General features: G+C 38.8%; 1 long non-coding RNA gene across 1 annotated transcript; it reads right to left on the bottom strand.

Annotated features, from left to right (window-relative positions):
* Positions 1-10,873: 10,873 nt before the first annotated feature.
* LOC143659441 (uncharacterized) lies at positions 10,874-15,421 on the bottom strand. Its single transcript, XR_013163532.1, has 2 exons — positions 15,338-15,421; positions 10,874-11,178 (listed from the first exon to the last, which is right to left on the bottom strand). It is a non-coding gene; the product is annotated as an uncharacterized LOC143659441 (long non-coding RNA).
* Positions 15,422-16,155: the final 734 nt, after the last annotated feature.

The following is a 16,155-nucleotide window of genomic DNA, read 5'->3' as shown; positions in this document are numbered from 1 at the left end:
AATATTTTCCCCTTAAACCCTGATAAACCAATCTGAGCTTCAGAACTCTCTGTAATCCCAAAATGTCAGAAAATAAAGGCGTAATGTCTACGAAGGTTTAAGGGGAAAATATTGTAGTATGAGTAATTTAAACACAGAAAAATAATTTTGTGTGTGTGATTCTCATCCTATGTTATGGATAATATGGGGGAAAAACCCTAATTGGTTACTTCCTTCTGTCTCTCTACCTCCAGCTCATCTTTCATACCTTGTGTTGATCCCACTTCTTTGCTGAAACACGCTGTCTTTCCACATGTCCAAATACTCTTTATATTACTTAATTTTTAAAAATAGTTCCTCCACGCATTTTTAGTTCGCTAAAGCTGACAAAATGACGTATACCAGCAAAGGAATGGTTTGGACAATGGGGATTTATTTTGCAGTTCCAAGGCTATAAAAATGTCCAAATCAAGGCATCAACAGGTGATGCTTTCTCCCTAAAGACCAGCTACTGGCGAGCCTCAGCTTTCCTGTCACATGGTCAGGCACGCGGTGACATCTGCTGGTCTCTCCCTTCTCTCCCAGGTTTTGTTGCTTCTGTCTTCTGGCTTCACTGACTTCCTCTCTGATTTCTGTGTGTCCTCACTCAGCTTTTCTCTCTGAGCTTCTCTGGGGCTTTTTTCTATGCCTTTTCTCTGTCTTTTATCCTCTTTTAAAGGACTTCAGTAAGAGGATTAAGACCTACCCTGAATGAGGTGGGTCACATCTCAACTTATGATCCCTCTCACCAAAAGATCCTACTGACAGTGGATCCACACCCACAGGAATGGATTAGCTTTAAGAACATGATCTTTCCTGGGGTACATACAGCTTCAAACCATCATAATGCTTTAAAATCGTTGCTATTTTTTATTGGCTAGGGGTCCTTAATTTATCATTAGATGAATGATAAACTGTTAATCTTGGGATGTGAGAGGGACAAAAGGATAATTTTTATAGAAATGGCATTAAATATGAATTTGTCTTGCAGCTGGTAAGTTTGAGGAGTGACAAAGAGGAATACTCTAACATCTCATATAAGTTATATTTTACTTCTACACACAGGACAGGTTAGGTGACTTACAAGGCCCAGTACAAAATGAAACTGCAGGGACTCTTGTTCAAAAATTTTAAAGCATTTCAATATGGTTTCAGCCATGTATTAAACCATGCATGGCCCTTCTGACTGTGGGGTCATGTGCTACTGCACAGGTCCCGCGCCCCATGAAGCCAGCCCTGGCTACCCAGTGGCCTGCTCATGGTGAGAAGATCAAGTGAGAGCTTACTAAGTCTCATGCCCTCACCACCACCACGGCCATGTCCTATAAAAACTGTCTTTAGCAAGCCACACCTGAGTCTATTGTCTAGGTCTGAATACAGTTCCCTATCCTGCCAGCAGAGCCATGACGCTATATTGTCTATAGGTTCTCTAATGGCAATAGCATTTGAATTGCAATAAGGTAATGATGATTCATCGATGATCAGGCCCCACCAAGTACACTCTGCTTGACAAGGATTAGGAATAATTGAGCACAGAGGATATGACAGTTTCCCACTAGAGAATGTTTAGGAAGTCAGAGACACCTGTTAAGTGGCCATAGTCTGGGCCTCACCTACCCCATCCCCTTCTCTGGGGAAGATATGAACACATGCTAAGAAGCCATCCTTTAGCCTCCTCCTACCCCCACCTCCTTCCCTATTATGTGTCATTCCACATACTGAAGGAGATGTTAAGTCTAATGAAAAGGCCTGGACAGACATTAAACTCAGAAATCAGGAACAAGCAGGCCCAGATGATTATCAGAATAGAAATTCTCAGTGACGGCCCCCTTTCATCCCACCCACCCCCCCATTCCCTGCCCCAAGGTGGATAAAAAACACACTCAAACAGTATAGATTTGTCTCTCTTTTCTGGTGTGAAGTAGGGCTTGCAGAGCTGCCATATGTCAACCTCAACTCTGAGCAGTTTTCCACCACCCCAGGAGGCCAACCAGGATGGGACTTCTACCCCTACTCTTTCGGACTGTCTATGTTGTGTGACATTATTTGCCCTTCTTGGACCTTTTATTCTGAGCAAGCAACGAAGAGTTCATTTGCTGAAAGTTTTGGTGTGCCCTGAACCTGTTTCCACAACACACTATTCTAGCAACTCACCCCGCAGAGAAGAACTCTCATTCAAGAACTAGAACAGGCTGTGTCTTTCCATATATTCAAACATTCTTTATATTACTCGGTACAAGTTTTAAATATAGTCTTCCATGTTTTAAAATTGTTACTACTTTTATTTTTGTAATTTTAAATCGGATGTTTTTCTGTATTATAATTGCCTAATATTTTGTTTATTATATACAGAAAATATATTATTTTATGTATTTATTTGGTACCTGGGTATTTTACTGAGATATAATTAGTTTTAAGTAGATATTCTCAAAATTTCTAGGAATATAAACACGTTCAAATAGTGATGGCTTGTCTCTTCCTTTGCAATAGTTCATTTTTAGCATGTTAGAAAAAAATTTATTCTCAGTTTTTTAAGAGTTATTTTTTTTAAGCTGGAAAAGCATGTTATGAAATGCCTTTTCACTATCTACTAAGGTTATCATATAGCTCTTTGTTCTTTAACCTAGAGTTATTTTGTATCAGATTAATCAATTCCCTTCCATTCTGGAATAAACAAAGGAACCAGCTTCGTATTCCCAGAATAAACCATACTGAGTCATGAGGCGTGATTCTTTTGATGCACTACTGTATTCAGTCTGCTACCCTTTTATTTCGATTTTTTGCATCAAATTCAATAGTGAGAATGGGCTACAGTTTTCTTTTTTACACTATTGGTATTATGCTATTGCAAAATTTTACAAGATCTATTTATACGGTGCATTCACAACATTGGAGACATATTGGAGAATTAAATTAAATGTAGTGGAGATACTTCTCACTACACATTCCCCGAAGATGGAGTATTGCTTTGGGTGCATTTTTTTAGCAGAGGGGAAGAGTTCCAGGGGCTTCCATTGGGCCTTTCTACCATATAATCCCTTCCTCCAAGAATCAAAGAGTTAAAATGAGAATTCTTTTCATAGTTGAAGTTATAGTATTCCAAATATACACTCAGAAAAAAGAAAATCAACTATGGGATGGGAATGGGGTCGGGTGCCTCTCTTATCATTGTGAGGCAGATGGAGGCAAAACTGTGTTCATCACGGGAGCCCAGTGAATTCCCACTCTGCTTGGTTCAATGCAGTAGTAGACATTTAATTCTCTGGGCCCATGAGAATTAAATGTCAGCTCAGAGTTCATGTCTAATAGATCCTGAAGAGTCCCTAAAGATTAGAAACTATCGAGATATTTTCCATACCTCAAGGCACCTTGTACGGTGTGGCAAAGTCCCTTTGGAGGAGATCAGGAAGAAAACTCAGAGTATAGCTGTGGTGTTATTGTATGACTGTGCCCCAAATGCACACAGACTTCCCTTTAGTTTGGGAATTTGCTTAGAGGCTGTGACCCTCTCAGTAGCCTGTGTCAGGCCACAAGTCATCAGATTGGTGTAGACCGTATCTTTTTTCAATGATAGAAGTCATGAAGAACTTCAGTGTGCCTCCCTTCTATTATGGTCCCAGCCACAACCCAAAGATCCCTGCAGATTCTGATCTTGTTCCTTCTAATTGTTAAATGCCCTGAAAGGGCCCCTGCACCTCTGAATCTTCCCATGGAGATTTTACTTGTAGTATCTCCCAATAGTATCCTCTTCCCACAGAAAATATGCAAGGGACACTGTTGTTTGCATTAAATAAAGGAAGTTCTGCATCAGTGTAAGGCAAGATTGTGAAATTATATCCTAGTTTCAATCAATCAAATAAATCCACTCCCAACTGCTGAAGATGGCACACTGAACCCAGAATCTCTGATTAGCATACCCTAGCTAAAGTGAGGCTTTTTCCTCCTTGATTGAACACCCAGACAATATTCTCACATATGCTCTTCAGAGTTTTTGCCAACATAAGTTGGCAAAGACTTCTAATGCTTTTGGAGTTTTAAATGTCCTTCTCCTGGGTTAAGCATCCTGACACATGCTAGATTATAACATTTAGTTTGTTTAGAAATATAGAAGGACAGGGATGGAAAACATTAAGAGCACTGGATTCCCCTTTGCAAGGTATTCTCAGATGAAGAGTTACAGCATCAGTAAGCTAGCTATGACTAGCCTTATCATGCAAGAGAGAAACAGCCTGTACAGTTCACAAAGAAGGCTAGGGGGTTGGGATTTGGAATAGCCTGAAAGCTCAGAATCTTCTCATAGATCTCCATTCCATTTCTTAAGGTCTCTCTCTTTTCTATTAGTACAATAGCTTTCACATAACAAACCTACTAAAACAATGCATTTCATTGACATTGTATCTTAACAAGCCACAGTATCAAACAATTCATTTTGTGTGAAATGGCAAGAAGAAAAAAAGAATCCTTTAACACAGACATTGAAATTTCCTGAATTTCTGTTCATTCCTTGAGCCAAGAGAATTTAGTTGGTCATTCACTTTCTTCAAGTTTCTAGGAGTCATTAGAAGTTCATAGTATTTCCTGTCATTCTTGCATTCTGCATCCCCTCCATGTCAGTGTTATTTTATAGTGATGGTCACTTCAGCCTATCCATTGGGCAAGTCATTCTAGACAGTCAGGTGATTTAATAATTTGCCATGTCATGAATACATGCCAGATTCCCTAACTACTACCTGGTTGTACTGCCTTCATTCTCAACCAGAACAGAAAAACAATCCCAGTTATATGTGCATGGGCACACGCACATATGCATACGCACAGGCACACATGCACATGCACAGGCACATATGCAAACACACATGCACAGACACACATGCACATGCACTTCCTCACTTTCCTCGGATCAGCCCTCTTTTATGAGAATTTTCTGTGCCAGGTAAAGCTCTTGGCTGGCAAATAGAAATGTTTCTAGATAAGAGCAACTTAGAAAGAATGTGGATTCAAATTTATAGCACAAAAAGAAGTTGAAGAAACAGGTACTGTAGGTGCTGTTTAGCCTTGAGAAGACTAGAGTGCATTTGAGAAATATTACCAAATAGGACTATAACAAAAGACACCAACTTTGAAAAAAAAATCAAAGAAGGATTTGATGAGTGGGAATGTGGGTCATTCATAGGATTAATATGCAGGCTGAAGATCCAACCCATGAACCAAGGAAAACTGAGTATACCAAAGGTCTTGTTGAGGGAAATGTCATTGCTGTCATCGGATCTGGGTGCCACCACCATGGTGCTAAAATAGTCATTGTAAATCGTGCCCTGCTGCACTGTCCTGTTCGTTCAGATTCAAATCCCTAGGGTGACTACTTGCACAAGGTCCAGTTGCTGGGTCCAAGGAAAGCCATTATATGGCCATTTCAGCTTATACTGTGGGAGGTGAGTCCTACCTTTTATGAAGACTCATACAAACATAGGATAGAGGTTCAGAAGATAAGGCACCTTCCAACCACAATCAAAAATGCTTCCTACAGGTAGAATTCCCTCTCTTTCTATGCTACAGAAAATGATTTATGCAACTGTTCTTTTATATGCTGAAATAACTCACCACTAAAAAGATCTGGCTCCAGAGCATTTTACCAATAATTCTGTAATAACATTATCTGCTTACTTCACAATTATCCATAAGTTATAAATGCTTGTACATGGTGTTTTCAAAGATGAGTAAAACAAGACTGTTGCCTTCAAGGAACTTACAACCAATGACTATTGCAATAGTATTTATCCTTGTACTCTAGCATGAAGTAGAATACCTCACAAAATAAGCTCTCAACAAAGGTTGTCTGAGAGAATAGTTTCCAAGATGCAGGACGTTTTAAAGAGGCTTATTTAGAATATTATTGAATTTGTTAGGAGGGTTTTCTGATTTAATGACTACATTGTTAAGGTTCTCTTAAAGAAACCAAACCCAATAATTATAAACTAGACTGGGCATTAAGGGTGATCCATGCACATAGGAATGAGACCAGAAAATCTATGGATTATGTAGGGATTGAAGAAGCCAAGCATTGGCATTAATGTCCTCCTCAAATTCAAAATGGGTAATTTGAAGGCAATCAGTGAGACAAAAATAGTGAAAGTTAGCTTCTATTATATACAAAACTGTAAGAATAATGTCAGAAAAAATTGCTAAATATTGTTAATGATAACCTCAGAAGGAATGTCACAAACCACGTCAAAATCAAGCTAAACCACCCTATTTTACGAGCTTAAGAAGTGACTGCTAACAGCAAGTTCATCCACCATTCGTCACAGCAGATATATTGAGATTTGGAACCATCAAAAACTAAACCATCCAATTCAGCCAATCCTTGAGATGAAAAATATAAATATTCTAGTAATCATAAGAATTCCTTTAGAAGTGAGCATATGTTTATAGAAGATATCATTATGGCCCTGTTTCGTTAACCAAGGATTCCCTACCCAGGCATCCAAACAAGGATGAAAAGCCAGAATTAGGCAGGAAGTCACCATTTCAGAAACCTCTGGATAATTGTAGGACATGGGAGAGTTTTCTTAAAGCTTTCTTTTACTGCTGCTTTTTAAACTTCATTTTTTGCTAACTGGTCCAGAAGAGAAATTATAAGGTGGAATGAAAAAGAGATGAAAACTCCCAGCAAAATGATGACATGTCAGTCTTTTTAAAAGATGCTTGGAAGACTCTTTACAATAGCTCCTGTTGATTTGTAAGCATCCAAAATGTGCAAATCGCTGCATTATTTTTCATCTTGCCAGAAAGTGTTTGCATTTTGATTTTGTGGGGGAGGGGCGGATGAATTCAAGGAAAAGAAGCTGGCAACAGGCATCCCAGGAAAACTGGTGTGGGTAGGGATCTGTACTCTAAGCTGGAATGTGACTCCTAAGTATATCATTTGCCATTTGCAAATAACTTAATTCATATCTACCACCCCACCACAACCCTGTAAGGTAAGTAATTAAAGATGCCAATTTAACAACGAAGGAAATTAAAAACAAGTGGCTTGCCCAAGCATAGCTCAATATAACAAAATTTGGCTGCAACACTGATGTCCCAAGTTGATTTAGTTGATGTGATGACCAGATAGGTGTCACCTTCTCCCCATCATGCCTCCCCCTAGAAATTCAACAATTTATCAAACATTCCCAGGTAAAAGATCATTTCTTAGTAAAAAGGTGTACAGGTAACTACAGCTCCCACAGGAAGTTCTAAACCAGCTTTGAGAGTCCCCTTAAGCTTAAGACAGATCTATAGCTTGCTTCTAACTGACAGATAGGGCAAAGGTGATGGAATGTTATACAAGACACCATCTTGCTGGAATGTTATGTAAGACACCATCTTGCCGGTAGACTCACTCTCACTCTCCTGCAACCTTGAAGAAACAATTCAACTGCCATGTTCTCTATGGAGAGAACCATGTGGCAGGCAGCCTTAGTTGCTGTGGGCAGCCTCTAGTCAAGAGCCGGTAAGAAGCCAGGCCCTCAACTCCTATAAGTCTCAAGAAAATAAATTCTGCCAAAAACTTGAATCATCTTGCAAGTGGATCCTCCACTAGTCAAGCCTCCAGATGAGAACACAGCCTTGCAGGTACCCTTGATTGCAGCCAGCGAGACCCTGAGCAGAAGCTGTGACCAAGTCATGCCTAGACTTCTCACCTATAGCAACTACGAAATAGTAAATATGTGTGTTGTTTTAAGCCACTAAATTTATGGTAATTCGTTACACAGCAACAAGCAAGGCTGCACTTGAACCCAGGTTCTCCTATCACAAACCTTCATCTATTCAGTCACAGAAATAAGAAAAAAGTTACATAGCTACAGCAAGCTTATAAAATGTGAACTTAAATGGGGCCTGGTATTCAGAATCCCCAAGGAGATGACTGTTCCTCCGCTGAGGCAACTGTGCATATTGATCCCCTCCCCTCAAGCATCAAAGGACATATGATAAACAGAATCAGCTCCTCTAGCTCCCACCTCCCTCAGCCTCCATTTTTCCCACCTTTTAAACAGGGACCTCTTACATACTTTGCAGGGATGTAAAGGAATTTAGAGCTAAAATACATGCTTGCCACATATTAGTAATTAACAAATGGAAGAGCTGTTACAATTAAATCATCTAAATATTAATATACAATCTGTCATTTCTTCTTAAGAATAAAAATTTCCTGGGTAATAACTACATTTTAAGTTTTCTGTGCAAGGACTAAAGCAATTGAAGGGACCAATATGTATTTAAATTAATAGTTAAAAACAGAGATGCCCCTTCATTGAGGGTTCTCATAAATGACTGTTGTTCTTGTTGGTCATAACTTACATTTTATAGGCCCTTAAAGTTTACAGAACATTTTCACATCCTGTTTTCTCTTTTGAGTATGTGTTATTTTTCCCCCATTTCATTTTAAGAGAGGGAAAACCAGAACAACTTGTCCAAAGACATACAGCTATTTATCACTAAAGCTAGGAAAGTAACCCTGATCTTCTGATTCTAATTCCAGAGCTTTTCCTACTACATTCTCCACCCAATTAACAAAAAAGTTCGAAACATAATTTAGTCTAATTTATGTTAATTTGAAAAATAAATATACTCCATTCAGCTCTTTGAGGAGAAGAGTTACTATGAAATGAAATAAAATATTCAAGCTGTCTCAAATCCACTGTGGAATAGGGCATCCTAGAAATGCATTTCCAAAGAAAGATGAGAATCCTTGGTTTAAATAATTATGCCTGAAATAACCACCACAATTAAGCAGTTTCTTAGCATCAAGTTTCTGGTTTTGGCACAAGCAGTTGGGTTTTCCTTGAATTTTTTCCACACTGGTTTCAAAACAAGATTAATTGAATCACTATGACCAAGTTCCTCTCAGAACTCTGGGGAAGACAGCTACCACAGGCCATGCAACACATCTGTAACAGAGTATTATGGCTTTATCCACAAATCACCAAGGAGCCACCAATCCTTGCAGACTCATGATCATCAACACATTTTAATTTAACAACAACAGAAAATCTGCCATTCTGAAATGAACACAACCACAGATTTATTCACACAAATGAAAATCATCTGCTGAATTTGGTACCACACTTCTCTCTTTTTCTAGACTGGACTGTGTAGGGCACAGAAGTAGGTGGGAAAGTTCTGACATCTCTATGTCGCCTAAAGAAGTCAAGCAAAGCATCAGATAGGAATTTAAACTAAACCTCCTTTCAGATCCCCCCACAGCCCTGGAAACCCATGATTCAAATATGCATTTTGCAATTCCAGGGTACAAACCCTAGAAGTCTATGGAGGAAGCTTACTTGATGAGGAAATGCATAGTTTCTAGTCAAGCGCCACTACTTTGAATTACACAGCTAGAGACGTTTGCCAACAGCACTTCTACATATCAGTTTAATTTCAGATTCCCAAGCACTTCTATTTACCACATGAAGAAGAAAAGACAAGAAGAAAGGGTCACCAAACCACAAAAAAATAGAGGTGATTTCCAAAGCAGACTAAATACACTTTCAAGGTTTCAGGTAATCTAGTTGTGGGAAACCAGACCGTTAAATAATAAATGTTCAATGAAACAGCAACGAACATTAGATTAATAAAATACTCATAAATATCAAGTAATATAATACCTGTATTAGCAATAAATTGCATTATTAGAATATATTCCCAGTATAGCAATGGTAAGTGAAACCATCATCTCCTAGGAAAGCTTGTGGAGAAGTGAGTGGTGGTGGGTATAAAAAAAAAAAAGGTGTGGGGGTGGAGAATATAGAACAATTATACTGCATCTATTTCTTCTGTTTCTTCCACATCAGCAGGGGGCACTTTTTCCTAAATCAGTTCAATACTCAGCAATATAGAAGATGAGGGCTCGTTGGGCAGTCTACAGACAGCACCTGAAATGGTTTGTCAGTCGCACTTCTGAAATTCAACAAGGAAGTGGTAGGTGATAATACTTCACTTACAAAAGGAAAAGGAGGAAGGAATTAAGACCCAATGACAGAGCGAGGGGGCTTTATGTAGGCTTGTTCTGCTCAGCTATGCCCAAAAACTAGTAAGCAGCAGAATGCCAGATTGGGAAGCGAAAATAAAGGAAACAACAACGTAGGAAAGGGCAAATATGTATTGAATGCCTACTATGTGTCAGTACTGTACATCAACTCTCTTTCCTTCACAGCAACCCAGTAAGGTAGATATTGTTTCCAGTTTTAAAGATAAGAAAATTAAGGGTCACAAAGAATAACTTGTTCAAAGTCCTACGGCATTAAATTCAAAGGCAGATTTGCCCCATTTCATATCTCAGCATCTGGAACATAATAAGACTGTTTTCCAGAAGGGAAAAAAAATCAAGACTAATGACCATCAATGAAATAGCTTGGGTTTTAGGATTTTAGTAAAGAAAATGATTGGAGACCTGTGATTTAATAAAGAGCTGACTGTGGATTCAGCTTATACTTCTTGCATGCCAGGGAGCTTGGAGGATCTCCAGTTCCATCAAGAATGAAGAAAAAAAATATTCAACCTTTGTGTCCGACACATTTGTGTGTTTTCCTTTCTCTGCAATAGGAACTTTACTGTTTTGCTGAGCCAAACATGCTTGAGTAGTGCTTCCAAGTGTTTACTAAGTGTCCCTGCCACAAGGAGAAGACTGCTGATGAAGAAAGACCCAGAGCTTTTCCAGGCCAGGAGCCCTGTTTCTTAGACTGTGTGAATTTCCTACCAAAGGGACTTGGGATTCTCCCCTTTGGCTAGAAAATGTTCAAAGTCAGTAATACTGCTTAAACAAGATAACTCTCAGTGTTCCCTTTTGACCTTTAGATTTTATAATTCAGCATTCTGTCAGGAAAAGAGGCTTTATTCAACAAAAATTCATGAGCCCTTACTGAGTGCTGAGTTTTGGTTTTGTTTCACTGGACTGGGTCTCAGAGAAACCCATAGCCCCTGAGCTGCCATGGGAGACATACGCTCCGAACCAAGGTGGGAACAACCATGCTCTTCTCTCCTCTGGTCAGGCCACTCTGAGTACAGGATGCTGTCAGCACTGGACCCCACACTCCTAGAAGAACATGGAGAGTCTGGAATGTATCCAGCTGTGGGTATCTGCAAGGCAAGCAGATTCAACCCATGGCACAAGAAAACCTGTCAAAGAAACAAAAACAGTTTGTTACAGAGATCATCTGAAGAGGCAAAAAGCTGTGATCAATAATGAAAGACCTTTAAACTTGCATCTGTTGGCCCTGAAGACAAGGGTAAGGCCAGTAGGTTCAAGTTGCAGGCAGGAAGAATATGGCTCAATAAAAGAGAAGGATTTCTTAAAATAAGAGCTATTGAGCAAGAAAATGTGCTGCCTTGATGGGAGTTGGTGATTATCTTGCCACCACTGCAAATAGTAGCCAAATACTGAGTTATAGGATATTGTGGCAAGGGTTGAAGGATCAGTGAGAAGTTGACCTGTGTGGAAAGCCTTTTAGATTTCTCCTGAACCTAGGTCATATCCTAGAGGAAAGATGGGGCAGGTAGAAAAGAAAGGACAGAAATGCTTTCAAATAGTCTAGCTCCCTTTTTCAATGCATGACAAAGAGACTTTTCCAGACTTCCAATACAGAAAATTTTAGAACGTTTCATTCAATTGTCTGAACACTGCTGATCATTTCTAAAGACTATCTTTTTTTTTTTTTTTTTTACTTTAGGGAAGTTAACCAGGCACGAGGGCTAAGCCAGGACTACATAATAATAGAATTTATGTAGAATTCTGCAATCAGCTCTTCGAGATAAGGACAACAGAGCAGTCAATGGCATAGGCTCTGGAGTCACTGCCTGTTTTCAGGCCTCGTGTTTTGCCACTTACCAGCCCTGTGGTCTTGTTCAGTTTGGTTAACCTAGCTTTGCCTCAGTTCCCCCATCAATAAGATGGAATTTTTCTGAGGATTAAATGAGGCTTAAATGATGCCTGCATAGAGTAGGATCCCAGTAGATATTAGTTAGTACTATTTATAGAAAAAGAAGTAGAGTTACTTGTTTGAACTCCTGAAGGGGGCATCTCTATAAGAAAAATATTCTAAGAAGAGGAAATGTACACATTTCCCATTCTGACCAGGAATCTGAAGATCTCCCCTATCCCCAGACTTTCAGAGAAAAACCCAAAATGATTCTGAAGTTTTAATTCTCCAGAAATTTGGAGCAGTCTCTTCTCATTCAACCTAAAATTTCAATTCCATCCTAATGTTGAGTACCCCACTTTATACTGGTATCAATAGTTCTGAGTACTTTCACAGCACATGACATATTTGATGATTATAACCAAACTCTGATGCACAGATCATTGTCCGCTTTTACAGATGAAGAAGCTAAGGCTCAAGAAGGTTGACATTATCAAAATCACACGTGACTTGGTAGTAGAGCTGGGATTTAATCTAAAATCGAATGATTCTATATCCAAAGTCCACCACCCTTGAAATGGACAACTCTTGATGTCTTGGAAGAACCTTTCTGCATCTCATGTCCCCATCAACACAAGGATAAAGCTGTACCACTTCAACCAGGGATGCTTTGAAGAGCTCAGCATTGTGCATACATTAAATGAAGTAAAGGAGATATGAATGACTTTAGCAGCTTGACCCAAAACCTTATTACAGATAAGGGATCTGGCACCTACATATAGAGACATTACCTTTATCCACCCTAGCTTAAAGTGTGCAGTAATGAAGATTGGTTCATAGTCAAGTTTGTCAAAGTTCCCACCAGAGTGATCATTGGAATCTCATCTTTCATTCAAGAAAACTTGTTAGTGTCCATTCAAGCCAAGTCCCATGCCAAGAGCTGGGTAAACAGTGGTTAATAAAACAGTAGTCTAGTGGAAGAGACAAACACTGATCAATAAACCACAAATAAATTATATGTAATTACAAACTGTGATAAATATAATGAAGGCAAATAAATAACTGGATATTGTAAGAGAGAATAACAGACGGGCATGGTTTGTTAAACCACACAAGAACCACCTAACCCCCAATATTGAGCTCTATGGGGAAAGCTGTATTTTAGAACAAAATTATCCTAAGACCAAAATTGAGGGCTTGTGTGATCAAACATGCCTCCAGAGAAGATTCCAGACTTTCAGTGAAAAAGCCCATGATGAGTGGAACAGAGAGAATAATAGCAGCTCTGTTCTAGTTTACTAGCTGCCAGAATGCAATACACCAGAAACGGGATGGCTTTTTAAAGGGGGAATTTAATAAGTTGCTACCTTACAGTTCTAAGGCTGAGAAAATGTCCCAATTACAACAAGTCTATAGAAATGTCCAATCAAAGGCATCCAGGGAAAGATATGTTGGTTCAAGAAAGCTGATGAAGTTCAGGGTTTCTCTCTCAAGTGAGAAGGCACATGGCAAACACAGTCACACTTTCTCTCTCATCTGGAAAGGCACATGGCAGACATGGCATCATCTGCTTAGCTTCTTCTTCTGGCTTCTGGTTTCATGAAGCTCCCTGGGAGGTATTTTCCTTCTTTATCTCCAAAGATTGCTGGCTTGTGGACTCTAATGGTGCTGCAGCATTCTCTGCTCTCTCCAAATCTCCTTCATGCTCCAAAATGTTTTCTCTTTTATAGGACTTGAGAAACTAATCAAGACTCACCCAAATGGGTGGAGACATGCTTCTACCTAATCCAGCTAACAGCCACTCTTGATTAAATCACATCTCCAGGGAGATTATCTAAAGATTTAAACATACAGTATTGAATAGGAATTATTCTGCCTTTACAAAATGGGATTTAGATTAAAACATGGCTTTTCTACGGGACATACATTCTTTCAAACTAGCACAAGCTCCATAAAGAGGTGACACAATTTGGGCATTTGCTACATATGGGAATAAGAAACACAAGATGGACCTCTTTAACTGAGCTAGAAAAATATAAAAGGAGATGGAAATCCAGCAGGAGGGACTATATCGCCCAGGAGGCATAAGTAAACTTTAACACAGAAATGACAAAGCATTGTCCATGGACATAACTGGAAACAACTCAAATGCCATTAATTCCCAAGTCTGGAAACAACCCAAATGTCCATCAACAGATGAACAGATGAGCAAATTGTGATACATTTTTGAAATGGAATAGTAGTCAACAATAAAAAGGAATGAACTACTGATACAATGATACTGATGAACCTCAGACTTTGTGCTAAGTGAAAGAAGCCAGACACAAAAGAACACGTGTTGCATAATTCCATTTGTATATGAAAACCTAGACTAGACCAAACTAATCTATAGTGATATCAATCAAATCAGCAATTGCCTGGAACATGGTGCAGGGAGAGGAGGCACAGGGAAATGATAGACTAGAAAGAGACTTGAAGAAAACTTTCTGAGGAAATGGAAATATTCTGTATCTTGATTGGGTAGTGGTTACAGGAGCCAGCCACCTATATGCTTTCATGCATAAATTTCACTGCATGCAAATTAGACCTCAATAAAGCTAACTTTTAAAAAATTTACTCATTCTTTCCATTTTGTACATATTCTTTAAGAAATTGCAACAGGTTCCTTAGAGGGAAGTGAGGCAAACAAATTCAATGTAATATTCAAAATCATTCCTCCATCCTTAATTATTGACAGGTGTGTGTCAACCCACCAAGGCGTCCAGCCCACTGCTGAAGAACTTGGCAACACACTCTTCTACTCTGGCAAGTAGCAGCCAGCCTCTACACCTCTGGTGACCATTTCTTTCCAGAGACACCTGAGGTCTCATTTATATATACCAACTCCACAAAGTGAGAATGCCCCAGTTGGCAATTCAGGCTAAGATCCCTTTGGGGAAACTGCATTATATGGCCAAGACCCCTACCCTATGAAAGTGATTGTTTCATTTACTTAGCAATTGTTGCTGAGGACCTTATTCTGTCCCTTATATAAGGAAACACAAGAGAAATTATTTCCTAGTCTTTGTTCCAAAATAATTGCACTAAATTGTTTTTCACTTATGGATACTGACCGTGATTCATATTTTTGCATTGGTTTCTCAAAATATAAATATATGGCTCACCTCTAGAAAGCATGCAAAAGTTGAAGACACACATCTTATCCATTAACCTCACTCACATTTCAACCTATTTTACTTAAAATTATTTTCTTTTTTACCTAATTTCCTTCATTACTTCTTAAAAAGCTTTTTATAGTGTATATATATTTTAAATCACCCTAATTCTTCTGGGGACAAATTAGTATGTTGATAATTTTTATATCCTCTTAAACATGAAGAGAAAAGTGAAGATTGTACAACAGGAGATTTTCTCTTTACATTGTCTGGTTTTGTCTTTGTTTTCGTTCATTCATTGGTTGTCAAGGCTTGAACAAATTCTTTCTTCTGTCTGGCCCTCAGTTTCTTTCTCTGCAAAATGAGAGAACTGGATTAGCTCACACCCAGTATCCCACATAATGGTGAGCAGAACCCCAGCTCTTATCACTATAACAGAGAGGTACCCACTCCCAAAGCATTTGAAAGATGAATTTAATTTGCTATCTTTGGGTAAGTTTCCCAGTCACTCCCTCTAAATCTTCATCAATATTTTTGTCAAGAGTTCCTTATTTCATTAGTTTCTTGGAGAAGTACCTGGGATGGAAATGATTTCAGTATCATTTCAGTATTACCAACTGTTGACTGGTAAAATGGAAGAAATACCAACTCTCTGGATTAGAAATTAACGTAGGGAAGTCTAGGGAAAAAGAGTTGTGAAAATGTTTTACAAACATAAACCTGGAAATGGTTAAGACAAAAAGGAGAAAAAAAAATTTTTTTTTCGTTTTAAAACCATGGAATCCTAGTGCCTCTGGTTGCTCTCATTAGAATGGCTTAAATTGTGATGAAGACTTTTAAAAGCCCACTCTTTCCCTGTGGTTCCCACTCTTCACCAGGTACAATTAACAACACTGTTTTTTTCTTTCACAGATGAAGAATCTGAGGATTAGAGAGATTGGTCCACCTACATCACACAAATAAGTGAAAGTAAAAAGTGAGACTATTTAGTTTCCTAGGGCTGCTGTAACAAAGAACCACAAACTGGATGGCTTAAAACAACAGAAATTTATTGCCCCATAGTTCTGGAAGCTAGAAGTCTA

The sequence above is a fragment of the Tamandua tetradactyla genome, chromosome 2 (assembly GCF_023851605.1).
Source record: "Tamandua tetradactyla isolate mTamTet1 chromosome 2, mTamTet1.pri, whole genome shotgun sequence".
NCBI lineage: Eukaryota > Metazoa > Chordata > Mammalia > Pilosa > Myrmecophagidae > Tamandua > Tamandua tetradactyla.
The sequence above is the reverse complement of the archived record's forward strand: the minus strand, read 5'-3'. Positions and strand labels throughout refer to the sequence as shown.